We start from the raw sequence: 16,144 nt of genomic DNA, 5'->3' as shown, positions 1-16,144 counted from the left end.
AATTACAAATTTAGTCTACTTGCTTGGGGACAACATTTTAAGGTCCATCACTCACCTAGAGTGCTTCTCAAGACACTGTCGTAAGATGGTTATTCAAATGTTTGTTAAACTTATCAATCCAATAACTTATTGGTTAGGTAGTGGTTTAAGTTCTAGGCTTGTGAACTGCATATTTTGAGTTCAACTCCGCTAGGGATTTTTGTTAATGTTTACGGATTATTTTTTTTTGAAAATAAATTTTTACATCCAAATTGCACATTATTTAACCTATTTGGCTTATATACTTCTTACAACATAATATATATTATAATCAGTTATTTTCTGCTAATCTTAGAATCTATTTCAAGGTGTAGCGAGCCACCTTAAAGCCACGAAACAACCTTTATTTCAGATTATGGTTGTATTAACCATTGCTAACTCCAATTCTACCACATACACATTTACAAGTCATGATTTATGCACACCTATAATCGACCCTTCTCTGTAACATGTGATGGGTGCAATACAAAGGGTCTTTATGCCTTTGAGCTTGAATACACTGAATAACAATTGGTATGATATTGTACATAAACCCAGTCATTTACATCCAATAGTCTTCTAGCTGACTTGCTACAATGTTTTCTTAACATTACATCCATTTAACCTTGATGGCTTCATGGATTTTGACAAAATTTTATAAATATCTATTAACCAATTTTAAACATGTTTAGCTTACATTGAGTTAATATCCCAACAGATCAATACTGTTTATTACATGCAATGCATGTTGATCTAACGTTTATTGCTTTTCTGATTTAGTAAAAACCTGTCTATGGTCCATGCTCCCAGTTGCCTCTGTATCCCTCCCCCCTATTCCCAATTTCTGGTCATGGCTTACCCTTAAACTTGCCCTCATCCCTGTGATCGCCCTTTCAAAGGGATTTGGGTTGTGAATCGTGTGGCGGACAAACACCTTAGCTAAGCTGTTTGTATGGAGGAATTTGCATCATGGCAGGGTTTCTAAGGTCTTTGATATAGGTAACTGTTCCCAGGGTCTGCTCAAAGCTTGGGAATAGGTGGTCAACTGCTCCCAGGGCCTACCTAACCTAGCCATTAACCCGCTTTAAGCAAAGCGCTGTTTATCCACTATTTGATCCATTGATTATTCATTGACTTTATTCATCAATTGACAATGACGATTGATATTGATTGATATATTGATTGATTATAGACTGATTGATTTAATAATCCTATTGTTAATGTCATTGATTTATATTGATCGATCAGACAATTTGATTGATTGATTATTTATGGATTGTTTGATTGAACAGTCCTATTGCTGATGTGATGGATTTATATTTATTGAATGAGCAATTGATTGTTGATGTGATGATTGATTGATTGATTGATTGATTGATTGTACAGGCATGTACCTGCTCACCAATTGGGTGGCAGGTCGGTTGTTAAAATGCATGTTCAATATCAATAAATAAGCCGTGACCAAAACCGCCAGTTGGTGTTCAGATGTTGTCTTTTATGATTGAATGAAACCTTAAGTATTTATGAATATCGAGTAAGTAAGCAAAATGCATATATGGGGGGAAAAAGTTCACTTCATTTATGAGCTTTCACGTGACACTTTTTTCATTAATATTCATGTCTTTAAATTATCTCCCTGACTTATGAAAATTATACATCTTTTATGTATGAAATTAGTGTAATTACCTCAAATCTTTCATTTTTTTTAAAAAATGATTTGAGAACACGTGTTAGGGCAATGCCTCCCTATTCAACAATATTAGATTATCTTAACATAGGGCTATACCGGCGAAAATAAGTAAAATCAAAGTACTGAAGTACTTAGGGGAGTTGATTTTATCGATTATCATTTATTTTAAAATAAACTTATCTTGCATGGCAATAAGTATCTAGTCTGTATTTGAATTACGCACTTTTTTATTATATGAATTGAATTTTTAGACTTTTCCGACAAGAATTTCGAGAAACTTTATATGAATCATGTTGTGTAATATTTAAAGATAGATTTCAAACTATGTATTCAAATCGAAACAATTCTAAAAATCGTATGGATCCACGCACTATTGATATCGAACTCTAGTCTCGATCAACCAGACAAGCGGCTGTCTCCGTTAATCTCCGACAAGCAATAGAGCCTCTCTGCTTGTCGGAGATTTACGGAGACAGCCGAACGTCTGGTTGAACGAGACTTTATTACACTCTGGCGTAGGAACACATAAGACTACAAAAATATCTAAATTGTTCGTATTATATAAAAGCTGACTATTTTCAAAGCGTTTATAGATAAGTTTCCTTGAAAAACAATGCTTCAGCATTCGTTACATCGAATTTTTCTATTTTTTCAAGAACTAAGTCTTGTCAGCGGCGATGATTTGTGCATAGGAGAGTTGAATAAAATCAACTCCCAAAAATAAATAACCAGTTAAAAATCAGCTTTAAACAAAATGGAATTATAACCGGGAAAAATCTCATTCAATTTAAAATGATAAAAATATGCAAAACAAGGACATTCAGATCCCAGATGGAGGAAAATACAAAACCAAATGAGGAAGAAATATTACCGAAATACTGATTTTTTAAATTAATGATTTTTGTGATCGGCTTTGGCCAATCACAGTTGTGTCCATGTAAGGCATCCGGCAAATTTAACTATTTGCGCACGCATTGCGCCTTGCACTATTTTATTTACTATGCAATGACAAACTTATTTAAATGTTTAATTAGACGTAGATTACTAAAACGGTACTCTTATCCGTTTACCCTTAAAATAAAACATTTATAGAGTTACATTCATAATGATTCACATCACGTTTTTTCCCACATGTACATATGCGTAGGAATATTATTCGGAAGTATAATTTGCCTATTAAAAGTAAAGCTCATTCATGCCTTACAAATTCGGAAATCAATAAAACGGTGCTATATATCATGATATATTTACATCTACCAAGTATTATTTTCTCTATTTCTTACAAAAACTTATAATTAATTCATAGCTCTATAGAAAAAGCCAGGCCCCGAGGTTATAAAACTTTTTTCATACTCGTACTCATACTCATACTCCGTACTCCGAGTATGTGCTCCACTGAGTACGACTTTAAAAACCGAGGTTATAAAAGTTTTGGAGTACGTTCTCCGCTGAGTACTATTTGGAGTATGCTCCAAAAGCCGATCGATGAATTTTTACGTCTCTGAAGAAAGACAGAGAACGGTAATTCATGTAAATAGTCCTGGCATGTAGGCAAACTGTACATGTATTCAGATTAATTATTTATTAACAAAATGTAACACATTATTTACATGTACATATTACCTTCTCAATCTGCAAGCATGGAGATGTGTCTGCATCTATCACTTATGAATTTTTGAGCAACAGAGACGATAAATCCAGTGTAATTGGTAAAATTATCAACAAATTGTGTTTATGTCAAATCTCTCTCTCTCTCTCTCTCTCTCTCTCTCTCTCTTTCTCTCTCTCTCATGATGCATGAGACTCAGATAGTGATTCATGCATGTGATGATTAAGTATAATTATGTTGTAAGGAACGATATGAATATAAAAGAAAGAAGTAAGAATTTACACGGATATGAAGAGAGTATTTCAACATAGAATTTAGTTCGATATATCTTAAGTTTTCCTGGCTTTTATACGATTTTGATATTTTACATGCTAGGAAAAGGTCAGAAACGACGCCAATAAAAAACTGGAAAGTCACTGCCCCCAAATGGATATCTCTTAAGATATTTAGTGAGCAGTTCCTGTATTAGGGAAAACAGGGAAGAGTTTAATTCAAAAATAGAAACATATACTTGGGAAAATCACAAAAATACTGAGAAATCCGTTTATTTTTACACTCATATAGTATACACTAAGGAAATTATATGAGTATTCCAATTTAATTGCAACATACTTAGTACTATATTTGCCTTTTAAAATTCTTGTGAGAAAAAAACATCTAATATCTTGAAGGGGTGGGGTGGGGGTGGGTGTTGGAATTGCATCAATGAACATATGCCAAAGGCCAAGGACACACGTAAAGTTTCTCATTTTAAATTTTTGGGAATGTGCACGAGAGTTTAAGAAAATTCACTAATTGAAATATTTTTGAAATTTCCAATTTGAGGACCACGTTAAACCGAAACAACGTATTCAAGGAAATTGTGTACTAAAGTTGCTGTACCCCTTTTTGTGGGGTTTTATTTATGGTTCAAGTTTTTCTCACTTAGTCAAGGCTTGAAAATGTGTGTTTAGAATTTATATATACATTCTGTGTCATTTTTAATCTTAAGTAACGTCCATTGATATTTTTGAGCAAGCCTTTTCCTATTCATCTTTAAAATTCGAAATACATGTGTTAATTTTGATGCATTTGACATAGATATTTGGTTACTTTAGATAAAAAAGGAATAGCTATATGAATTATCTAAATAGTTACTTGCTAATAAAATTAAACAATTTAAGAGATGAATATTCCCACAGCTAAGCTATATAGAGAAAAATCTCTCACATGAAAATGCGAAGAAGCTATTTAAAGTAGTACATGTGTTTTCAATCGATTGCATAGAATAACAATAATCCCCTTCAAATCTCTCTCTCTCTCTCTCTCTCTCTCTCTCTCTCTCTCTCTCTCTCTCTCTCATAAATTCTAGCTTTTATCATGCGGGTTATGATTAATTTAAGTGTTATCTTTTTTTTTCTTTTTACATAAACAAGCTTTTAATTAACTTTAAATTACCCGAATTCTCAAGCAGAATATATACGTCGATCATACTTAATGTTTTTCCATAACTGTGTATTTAAGAATAAAATTTGATGTCATAACACCAAATTTTATTTGTAGAAAGATACTAATATAATACTTAAGACTATGGGGTCACCGGGACCCACCATCCTTATATTCGAGCGTTTATATAATCAAATGTTAAACCAAACAATGCATTTCACCTTACGTATACTTAGACATGTCTATGCTCTCGATGTTTTAATTCGAAGTAAATAATAAAGATCGTAAGGTAGGTGATGTTCCATGGTAAAATTTGTTTAATATTTGGAAAATAAAAATCAATTACTGGTAGATGGTTCGGAATGGATACTCTACCTTCCCGCAGTAAAATTAAAAAGAAGTTGCGGTCTATATTAGACAAAGAACACATCTGGATCTCTGCAGCTACAAGTAGTATATGGTCACCTAGGAAGCCAAATATGTACGTCATAATTTTAAAAATATTGCCAATACAAAACTTAAAAATTCGAAATATTATCTTTATGTTTACATCTAACGCCCTTTAACATGCGTTTTAATTGCTTACTGCTGATTCTTGATTACTTTCTACATTTCCAAGTAAGATTGCTTTTTGTTAACTTTCAAAATAAGTTTTTATTATCGATATTTCGAGATAAAAAGAATTAAACCTTGTTCAAAATTACTCTAAATTTCACAGCGTTTTTGACACTACAGAGGAAAGGCGATTTATAAGCCAATATTTTCCACATGCAGACAGTAACTGTTTTATGAAAATAAAAAAAACCCAACAACAATCGTATAGATAAACCATAGGAAGTAGGATTCGCCGCCCCCCCCCCTCCCCCCACTCACACACACCAACACCAACTCCTCTTAAAAATATTTTGTTCCAGGGGTAGATCCAGAATGTGAAGTTAGAGGGGACGTAAGTATAAGACAGGGAGTCTGGAGAGGCCGCTTTGTGGCCTCCAGATGGTCCAGGGCAAAGTCCTGTTTTTGACCCAGGGGGGCAAAGCCGGCCCCGGAAGCTTCAGGATTCTAGAGATTTTGTAGGGTAAAAAGGAAGTCTTTAAATAGACGTTTGAGATATTTCTTCTCGTGATTACCGGTATACTTAAAGTAATAAAATTATTTACAATTTTTAAAGGTTTGTAGATTTAAGACCTACAGTCATCAAATTCCTCTGTCTTGTAGAAATCCAAGAAACATATCCTTTTATTTTTTTTCTTTCGAATGACTGTAAATTAATCAGTTTAAAAACCAAGTTCAATGGGACAATGTAAATTAATGAAGTTTTAATAAAAGATACATGTAACTACATATACCAGCTTATATTATAATAACAATGGAAGAGTCGTTAAAACACTAGTTAGTATAACCAATTACATAAAGGTGGGTATATGGGTGACTGGTCATATTTGAACCCAAGGACAGCGTAACCAAAATGTTTTTTCCTGGGTTTTTTTAGTTACACCATTGAACACACGCGTTTTCTTCATATTGCACCATTGAAACAGTCTAATGTAGAGAAATCCCCCAAGTTAAAAAAAAAAGATTATTAAGACTCGCAAGTTGTACATTTTCTTTGCCAGAAGGAGTATGATTTAACTTTATTTGGACAATTTTTTTAGGGCTGTGGGGGGGGGGGGGGGGGGACGCCGGGTGCGACCTCCTTTACTCCGCCACTGATTTACCGCTTATTCTATAAAATGTTTCCCTTTCCAAGTTTTGTGGCATGCAATTACACTGCACGAAAAGTCGCGTTTAATATAATTTTATAGATTCGTTTACCAAATTATATTTCTTGTTTTTAATATAATTTGTGTATAACGTTATATTACATGCAAAATATAATGTCATTTACTTGATTGGATTTTATAATAAAGTATAATTAGATTTAATGCGATATACAACAAGAATAATGTAGTTTAATAGAAAAAATTATACGTTTCGTTTAAGAAAATTGACATTCATACGTAAATACATTTATACATAAAGTTTAATAATGTTTCTGGTATTCAGGATATATATATGATAATTGATGTGTCAATAATATGTTATTTTATACAAAATAAAATGTTGTTTACGTACTCATTATTGCAAATACACAAAATCGTCTATATGTATCAAACTATCTGATCATTATGTTCTGATTTAATCATGGGAGGGGTTCGAGACGGTAAACACAAAACATCCTAATGATTATTTTTTCAGACACGTATAAGTAGATTAGATACAATATACTAAAAAGAATAACAAAGTTTAATAGAAAAAATATATAACTATGATAATTTTAGTGTGATCTTTATATGTATATTTGCTTATACTTGAAGTTAAACTAAGTTTGATTTGCATTAAATATACGTGATAATTAATGTGCCATTAATACATCTTTCATTTAGAATAAAATATTGTTTATACACTGATACAAACAGACAAAATATTATAAAGCATCCAATATTATTATATGCTGCAGCTCTGAACTTACACGTACGTGGAAGGGGTTTGGGACGAAAAAAAACCCACTATATAAATTAATCACTTCAAGGAAATATTTGATTTGTAGTAAAAGAAAACCTCACAAAGCAAATAAAAAATATTTGACTATAACAATTGATTCAGGATGAGAGAGAGAGAGAGAGAGAGAGAGAGAGAGAGAGAGAGAGAGAGAGAGAGAGAGAGAGAGAGAGAGAGAGAGAGAGAGAGAGTTTAACCTCTATGCGCATGCGAATCAAATTAAGCCAATCAAAAATCGAGAGAATTCTGAACCCGCCAAGCTGCGATGGAGATAACATGTCGGATCCGAGTGAAGTAGCGAAGTAGATCTATCAGAATTTAGTGCTCTTGGACTGATGAATCATCAGATTCGTACATCGACGAAATCTTTAGGAAAACATCCATTGTCAAGACTATTGTCAAGTTCCGAAAGGGAAGAAAAAGTCACCACCATGTCAAGCAGGTAGAGCGCTTGTGAGAAACAAGATGGCGAAACAGTCCCACAACGTCAGTCCTTTGCCTCAACTTCTGTTCTTACATGTAGCAGCACCTTGGAGATAGGTTCGCCGGCCAGTAGTACCAGTTGTTTAATAGGTATGGTGGTGATTACAGTATCGATAAACAAGCGTCCCATTAACACATGCTCTTGTAATTTTATAGTTACTTCCCCTTGTGAACATGATTATTTCCCTTGTAAGAAGTACAGTCAACTCGTAACCAAACTGATTTGTAATCAAATAGTCGGATAGTCCGAGTTAAAAATAACTTCAAATTACATGATTATGCCCACAGTCATAACTGTTTAATATTGATATTCATTTAAATAAATATTGTCGGGTATGTCATATTATCAAATTACCATATTATCTACCGGTATAAGTATTTGTACTCACAGATGCTTGGGGACGGGACCCCCAACCCCCATATTCACCCCCTCCCCCCCCCCCCCCCCCACATTCACAAGTTATTTTTTCACCATTTGACACCTTATGAAATTAAAGAGACCATCATTTCCAGCCGGTCAGTACTTTTTCAGTTATGAGCCCGTCCTATGATATCGCGGTAGTTATATTATTTTGTTAAAAATCTATCAATACGAAAATATTTCCAGAAACTAATGTTTTGTGAGTTTATATACCTCAGTAATGTTTAACGTGTCTGTTTTCAATGTCTATAAATATTCCGACGTCAAATGTCAATTTCAGCGCGTGCTACTATAAGTAAACAGAAATACCGCGATACCATAGAACCAGCGATATGATAGAAACAAGTATAAATAATTTAAGGATTTCCTAGCGAGGTGTCAAATTTTACAGGATGGTGTCTGCTGACATTGCAAATTCTTTGCTTTTTATACCAGGGGTATATATTTTATTTCTGCATAGCTTTTGTGTTAATTGTGTTTTTTAAATGTAGCATAAATCAACATATAGTTAAAAATAAATGATAAAAAAATAACCCGAGAATGGAGGGGGGGGGGGGGGGAGCAATGATTAAACACACAAGTTTCAAATTTAATCAATGTTGATTATAATTTGTTCCAAGTTATTGCTTCCATCACTTTTTGATGATTTTTTATAAAAATACACCTAGGATACACTCAAATAGAAGTACAGTTGAAATCGATGAAATGGAAAATATATCCAAGATATCTCCATTCAATGACACATCATTTTTCACTCATAAAAGTTCACAGGAAGGTAAATAAATTTCTTACGGAAATTATAATAGGAAATGTCTGCATCTTTTCGCCATCTGGAAATCACTTGGAATATATACCTTGCACAATTTTACGTTATCTAGGCTATTTCATGGCTGGTGCAATGAAAAATCCCCATAGACTATTTTGAGTTGTATATTGAGATCTGAAGGGGCAAAAGCCAAAGGGGCGTTTCAAAACAGATAATCTGAAGATATTTCATATCTATTTTGAGGATGAATATAATTTGAGCACATAGATATTTATGATTATCAAAATATCAAGAAAAAGTGAACGAAGAAAAAACTCGGGACAGAGTGTAGCTATTAACCAAGAATTGCTACCCATTATAGTCACAATCTGTGACCTATTGATTAAGAGTCGGCTTGGTTATACGAGTCGGTTTGGGTACGACTTGACTTGATTCCCCTTAGAGGCCTAGAATAACTCTTCAATGCCTGTATTTTGATTTATTTTCATTATTTTGATGAATAGGACCAGCATCGTGGCCACTTTTCAAGTTGAGAAAGATTGAGCTTCAGCAGGAAAAAATCTTGGAGGGGCAGAAGGAAATCGACGTTAAATACTCTCTGAAAGTAATCCATCGCAAAAGAAAGGAAATAAGAAAGTTAAAATATGTGTACCCAGCCAAGTACATGTAAGTATATTTGATGTCAATAAAATATTGGTCTGATTTGCTATATTTAACATATAACTGCAAAAAATATAGGGATGGGACAATACACCAGTGCATCACGGTATATACTTTGACGATATTTGGATCGATACATTTACCATTAATACAACGATACCGTAGCGAACTTTTTTTTTATTTTCATAAAATATCCGAGCTTCATATACCAGCTATTTTAAGTCCGCGCGCCTAATATGAAAGTACAAAGATGGCAGAAAACCTCATAAAGTTGTCAAATCGAAGCTAAATCTGGAGTGTGGAAAACTTTCGGATTACTTGTTTATGAAAAGTAGTGAATACAAGACGAAAGTAATTTGTAAATTGTTCAACGTTCATTTTAAATATAATGAAATCACTTTGGACATGTGGTAATACATAGACAGATTCAATAAATTTTAAGCCCTTATTCATGTTTTCATTTAGTGGCAATGTATCGTGATATGTATCATATCGCATCTCATGTATCGTGATTTGTACCAAATCTGCTAAGTAAAGTATCGTCCCAGCCCTGAAAAAATTCATGACTGAATTGAAGCTGAAGATTTTTTTTTCAGTGATTAATCTTTTTGTTTAAATGTTTTTTGAATTAGGTTTTGCTGGAATCTTGTTTGGGTGGGGGGGGGGGCTAAGAATTAGAGGATTATGTGGTACATTCTCTGACAAAAAACAGTAGGCTTCATCTGAACACAAACATTTTACAAAGCTTTGGCTAAAATAAATAAAAGAATTGGGTGATAAAGCCTTTCATTTTTGTTGTACACCTGATTTCCACACCTAAAACTCATGATGTTCTGTATACAATACTGATTTTTTTTTTTTGCATGTTTGAATGTAATATTGCTGAGACATAACATACATATATTTGATAAGCATAAATGTTTTGACTGGCTTGTATATTAATATATATTCAATCATTTGTACACATCTAAAATTTTTGTTAATTGTATTATACAGGCTTATACTGTAATGTACATGTGGAGCGTATTGAGAGGAGTTATCTCAATATCAGCAACTATATAATTGTATGGCCTTGGTATGATATTTTGTGAATGCATACTTTCAGATTGCTGTGCATGATGGATACTCCCATGGAATTTCCCTAGGATTGTAGTGAAAAATGAAATCTGATGATGGAAACCAAATATTGAAGTAAAACTTTTTAAAGAATTAATAACTTAGACCACACCAATAAAAATTTTTGTTTGCAGGGTTCGACACTAACCTTAGTCCGTTAGTCACAGACTAATAGATTTTCATACGGATTAACAAAATTTCTGTCTAGTCAGTCCGGTCAAACTAATAAAAAGTTTTGCTTAAAAAATGTGTAAATTAACGATGTGTGATTGTTGACATTTTAATGGAAAACCCTGACTGTATTTTTATTATCTAGCATATGATACATTGCAGTGATTATAGAGTTACCGAGCAAAACAACGGAGGTATGCAGGATATTATGGGTGACTTGATTATTTCTTTGCCGTAAGGGGATGTCCGAGAAAATTAATAGGTTACAAGCGCACGTGTTCACAACAACAGCTTCGAAAGGGACGCTTATGTGTTTTTAAAAAATATAGGTGAAACTAATCTCCTGTGAGTTGTTTGATTTAAATGAATTGTTTTACGTTAAATAATTTGTGATAAATTGCTTATTATTTTAAACAGATTTTTAAAGAACTTAAACAATGAAAAGAACAAGGTAGCTCATAGCCTGGATCTAATTTGCATAGATCTATTTATAACATCTGTAATGGTGGCATACACCTAGTACACAGAGATAGTGAATATGCAGCTCATTGCTATGTACTGCATAGCACAGTACAACTAAACATGTGCAACACCTGTAAGAAAAACATTATAGTGTATATTATGCACCCCTTTCTTACAAATGCTATTTAAAAACTCCATACTATATATAAGGCAAATACGGTAATGCTTTTTAATTTATTTCTGACGGGCACATAAAATTGCCTGTGGACTAGTTAAAATGAACAGGCACTAGTCCGGCTGGACTAATGCATCAAACAGTTAGTGTCGAACCCTGTGTTTGTCAGATCCCGCGCTCTTGTATTTAAATAAAACTTTACAAATAATATTCTAATTTTTGTTGCAATGTTATATTTTAGATGCAATAAACAGATATTTCCTGTCTATGCAAGATAAAGGAAGGAGAGAGTCGATTCTTTCAAGAAAGGAATGGATCTGTATCAAAGGAAACAAGGGTATGCCCAATTATATGCACTGCATGTTTTGAGAGTTTAGACCATACATATGTTCAAATGTCCCTGTTTACAACTGCCAAAATCATGAACTTGTATTGAAGTTCTAATTTATGCTGTATTATATACAGTGACTGTTCTATTGATTTAACTTACCTTTTAAGATTAATAAGGAGTTTTGATGTATAAATCGCATTTGCAGATAAGGCAAGAATTAACAGAAATGTAAATACTTGTTATTATGCCCCCTTCAGACAAGGGAGGGAATACTACATTGCTGTTGTTGATCGGCCGGTCCACCAACAATTTCCTTTAACACAGAGGTTGCTTCTATTGATATGAAATTTGACACACAGATTCATCATAATAATATTTTGGTCAAGTTTGATTTAGAGTCTAATTGAGCAATTTTTGACAGAGTTATGCCCCTTGCATATGGGAAAATCCCAATTATTTGCTTTTTCGTTCATTTCTTTATAGAGGTCTCCAAGGAAGAAAGGGACAATTGTGTTTCACAAATATCTCTTGTTTTTTGAAATATATAGTCTCATAACTGCAATAGTGTGTGTAGACAAATTTTCATGATGCACAAACGCCTGTTACTCCTCTTTCAAAAAACAATGATTTAATGCTTGAATTGTCTGAGGAATTTAAAAGAAAAGCCTGAACATTTTACAATGTTGGCTTTTTAAAGACAATATGTGTGTATAAACATGTGTATTTATGTGTGTATATATGTTGTAGAAAATGGAAGTTATACTATAGACAGGCTGTCAGGCTGTATTTAAACAAAAGACCTCCTGGGATGAGGAGAAAAAGAAACAAGTAGAACCTGTATTTCTTGTCGAGTACTTGATGATGTCATCAGAATATGAAAATGATTGGGAAGATGACACAATATATGAAATCACATCTCTAAAGTGGCGCTCTGACAAATGTTTAATTGGACACCAAAAGTTCTGCTCTGAAATCCAAATGTTCAGAAAGGCAAAGTATAAGACGTATAAGGACCAACAATGAATCATCTAGAGACAAACCAGAAAATATATCAAATGAACAGAAATGGGCCGTTTGAGATTTTTAAAAGATCTCTGCAACTGTCATGTATAATAAGCTCACCTGAGCTGAAAGTTATTATATGGTTTTACTGATATGCAAGCATTTTGACATATACATTGTTGATTGTATAAAATTGTTAACTCCGTCCCATGGACAATTTTTGTTCCTCGCAAGAGGTTCATTCATATTTTGATGTAGGTTTATTATCCATGTATAAAGAGTTGTTTAACACTTCTTGAGAACTGCAAAGCTCAATATGTGATATGACTGTAAAATCATTGCAAAATAGCTTGATGTATTGTTGTAGTATGATGAACCTAAAAATATGCTGGGTATTTTTTTAAATACAGGATCTGATATTACTTGTTCAACTCATACTGTTACGTAAAAGAATATTCATTGTGTATTTTTTTATTGTTGAATTTTTTTTATGCTGATCAATTACAGATTAAATTTGGCCATTATGATTTTCAATTTTTGTCATATTGGCATGTAACCAAGTCATACTTTTTTTATCTCAATTTATTTACAAATATGTTTAAGTTTATTTCCAGTAATTAGTGCATACATCTCTATAGCATAATAGAACTGAAGACAATAGGAAGTTATTTATTTTTAAAGGGAGCTCTGTTGGCAGTTAGTTGCAGATCTTGATACCCAAGTAAGAGAAAGGTGGCGTCTCTGACCGATCCTTTTGCTCTTTCTTGTGGGCGAGTGAGGCTTCCCTGTCAAAGGCTTGTATAAGTTTAAAATCATAGATCAAATTATAAACTAAACACATATATGAGTGATATAAAGTGGTTATTTTGATGAATATTTTATCATAATTTGTTTCTTTTGTTCTAAGTAAAGAGTTAAAGACTAGATTTTTGATAATTTATTGAGTAAAGAGTAGTTTTTATGGACATCTAGGCAGGACTTTTTGTATGTATATCTTTCAGAGCTTGTTCCTGAAACTTGGGCGTAGACTAGAAAAATACAATTTTTATCTCAAGTTATTTTAATCTACATATTTGTACAAGTTTCACTTATATAATTTATTGGCTTAATTAGCTCTAAAGTGAACAAAATTTGTTGTTAAAAATATACAGGAGACAATGCAAGAGTATTTTGAAAGGGCTTTGCTGGCAGTAAGTTGCAGATCTTGATACCCAAGTAAGAGAAAGGTGGTGTCTCTGACCGATCCTTTTGCTCTTTCTTGTGGGCGAGTGAGGCTTCCCTGTCAGTTTCTTACAAATGCAAGGAATAAACAAACAAGACTTGATAAGACATTTCTGAGTAAAATAATGGGGAACTGTTTTCTTTTGATGATAAGTAAGATTGAGTTGAATATTTATAGTGTCATAACTATATTTTACATTCTGTACATGCATATGCCAGGTCTTATTTCAGACCTTAATAGGATAGAATAGAAGAATTTTTATTGAAAGTGAATTTTAAGCAGGAGACAATGAAAGAGTATTTTGAAAGGGCTTTGCTGGCAGTAAGTTGCAGATCTTGATACCCAAGTAAGAGAAAGGTGGTGTCTCAGACCGATCCTTTTGCTCTTGCTTGTGGGCTAGTGAGGCTTCCCTGTCAGTTTCTTACAGATGCAAGAAATAAACAAGACATGATAAGACATTTCTGAGTAATATATTGGGGAAACTGTTTTCTTTTTATGATAAGTAAGATTGAGTTGAATTTTTATAGTGTCATAACTTTTTTAAATTTTGTACATGCATATGCTTGATCTTATTCCAGACCTTATTAGGATAGACTAGAAGAATTTTATTGAATTTCCATGATTTAAATTTACCATTTCGCCAAATTTTGATAATCAATTATTGTTTGCATTGGAAGTGTGTGTAAATTAAAATTACTTTATATACGTTCCAAAATGTTAACTGAATAGTCTGGTCATTAGAATATGTATTTTTCTTTTCTGTATAATAAATTTTCAATATTATAATGTAAAACCTAGGGAATTTTTTTTAAAATCACATTAAGTGTTTAAAATTAGAGATGCACATGTACATCCTATTATTGAACAATTTGTTTATTCAATTTAGTATAATTTGGTATTTGTATGCATCATATATATAAATATATAGGATTTTTTCAATGCTATTACATATAATATGATTGTTAATATATATCTTCTCTGAAGTGGTTTTCATGGAAACTCTTATCTATTTGCAGTTATGAACTATAGAGTATGTATGTAGTATGTATGTTTCTATGAAAACATGCTATTTTCAAAATACATGTACTAGGAAAGAGAATTTGTGTGTGCGTGTGTATGTATTTTAGTGACCAGTAAATAAGTAAAAAAAATTTGATTACTTCAGTATTGTCAACTTTCAACAATTGCTTTTCTTTATCCACATGCATTATATAGAAAAAATGACTTTGTGTTGTAATTTATGTTGTATATGAAAATACGCAAGTTAAGCTAGAATTTGTTATTTGCAGACCATGCAGCAATTTTTATTGGTCTGTTTCAGTTGTGTTTTTTTTTCCTACTAGTCTATATAGATTCCATTATTTCCATTTAATGTGTATTAGCCTGCATTTGCTTAAGTCAAATGTGCATTTCACAATTCCAAATTTGGACATTTTACCTAAGTATTTTTTAAGAACAATATCAGAAATTGTAATGGCATCTATTCCATATGTATCTGATCATGACGTACGTATTGTAATTTTCTAAATTGTGACTTTTATGCTTAAAACTTTGAAATGTTTTGCTCTGTAAGAATACATGTATTTATTTTTTTACATCATTGAGACTTTAACATGCAATAAAATCGAATCTTAAGTGGACTTGTGTGTGATTTTAATTTTCAAAAATGATAGCAAAAACAATTTCAAAGAAAACAACTGGATGTTTGAAGTTATATAAAGATGTATGCGGTGGTATAATAATTTAATTAAACGAAAATAATAATGATGTAAAATATATACAATTCCAGTTTATATTGGCAGGTTTAATCAAAATATTATCGTCGCGTAAACAATAGGTATAATGTAAGTTGATAAAAGCGTTTATTTGAATGTTTTAGGAAGTTTAAGATATCCGTATATAATTTAATTTTTGACAGTTTTATAATGTAAAATGTAAATTAAACGAGAACAAATAATGAATTAAAATTCAACATTAAATTTTATTAACCAAACAAATTTAATATATCCATTAAACTTAATTTTTTGAGCATGTTTAATGAAAATTATACGTTTT

The 16,144-nt window shown here is 32.3% G+C and overlaps 1 long non-coding RNA gene across 1 annotated transcript; it reads left to right on the top strand.

Moving 5' to 3' along the window:
• Positions 1 to 7,503: 7,503 nt before the first annotated feature.
• Positions 7,504 to 15,729, top strand: LOC105337490 (uncharacterized). The gene is made up of 5 exons (XR_010711799.1): positions 7,504 to 7,853; positions 9,454 to 9,616; positions 10,716 to 10,801; positions 11,776 to 11,871; positions 12,613 to 15,729. It is a non-coding gene; the product is annotated as an uncharacterized lncRNA (long non-coding RNA).
• Positions 15,730 to 16,144: the final 415 nt, after the last annotated feature.

Source organism: Magallana gigas, chromosome 3 (assembly GCF_963853765.1).
Source record: "Magallana gigas chromosome 3, xbMagGiga1.1, whole genome shotgun sequence".
In the NCBI taxonomy this organism is placed as follows: Eukaryota; Metazoa; Mollusca; class Bivalvia; order Ostreida; family Ostreidae; genus Magallana; species Magallana gigas.
The sequence above is the reverse complement of the archived record's forward strand: the minus strand, read 5'-3'. Positions and strand labels throughout refer to the sequence as shown.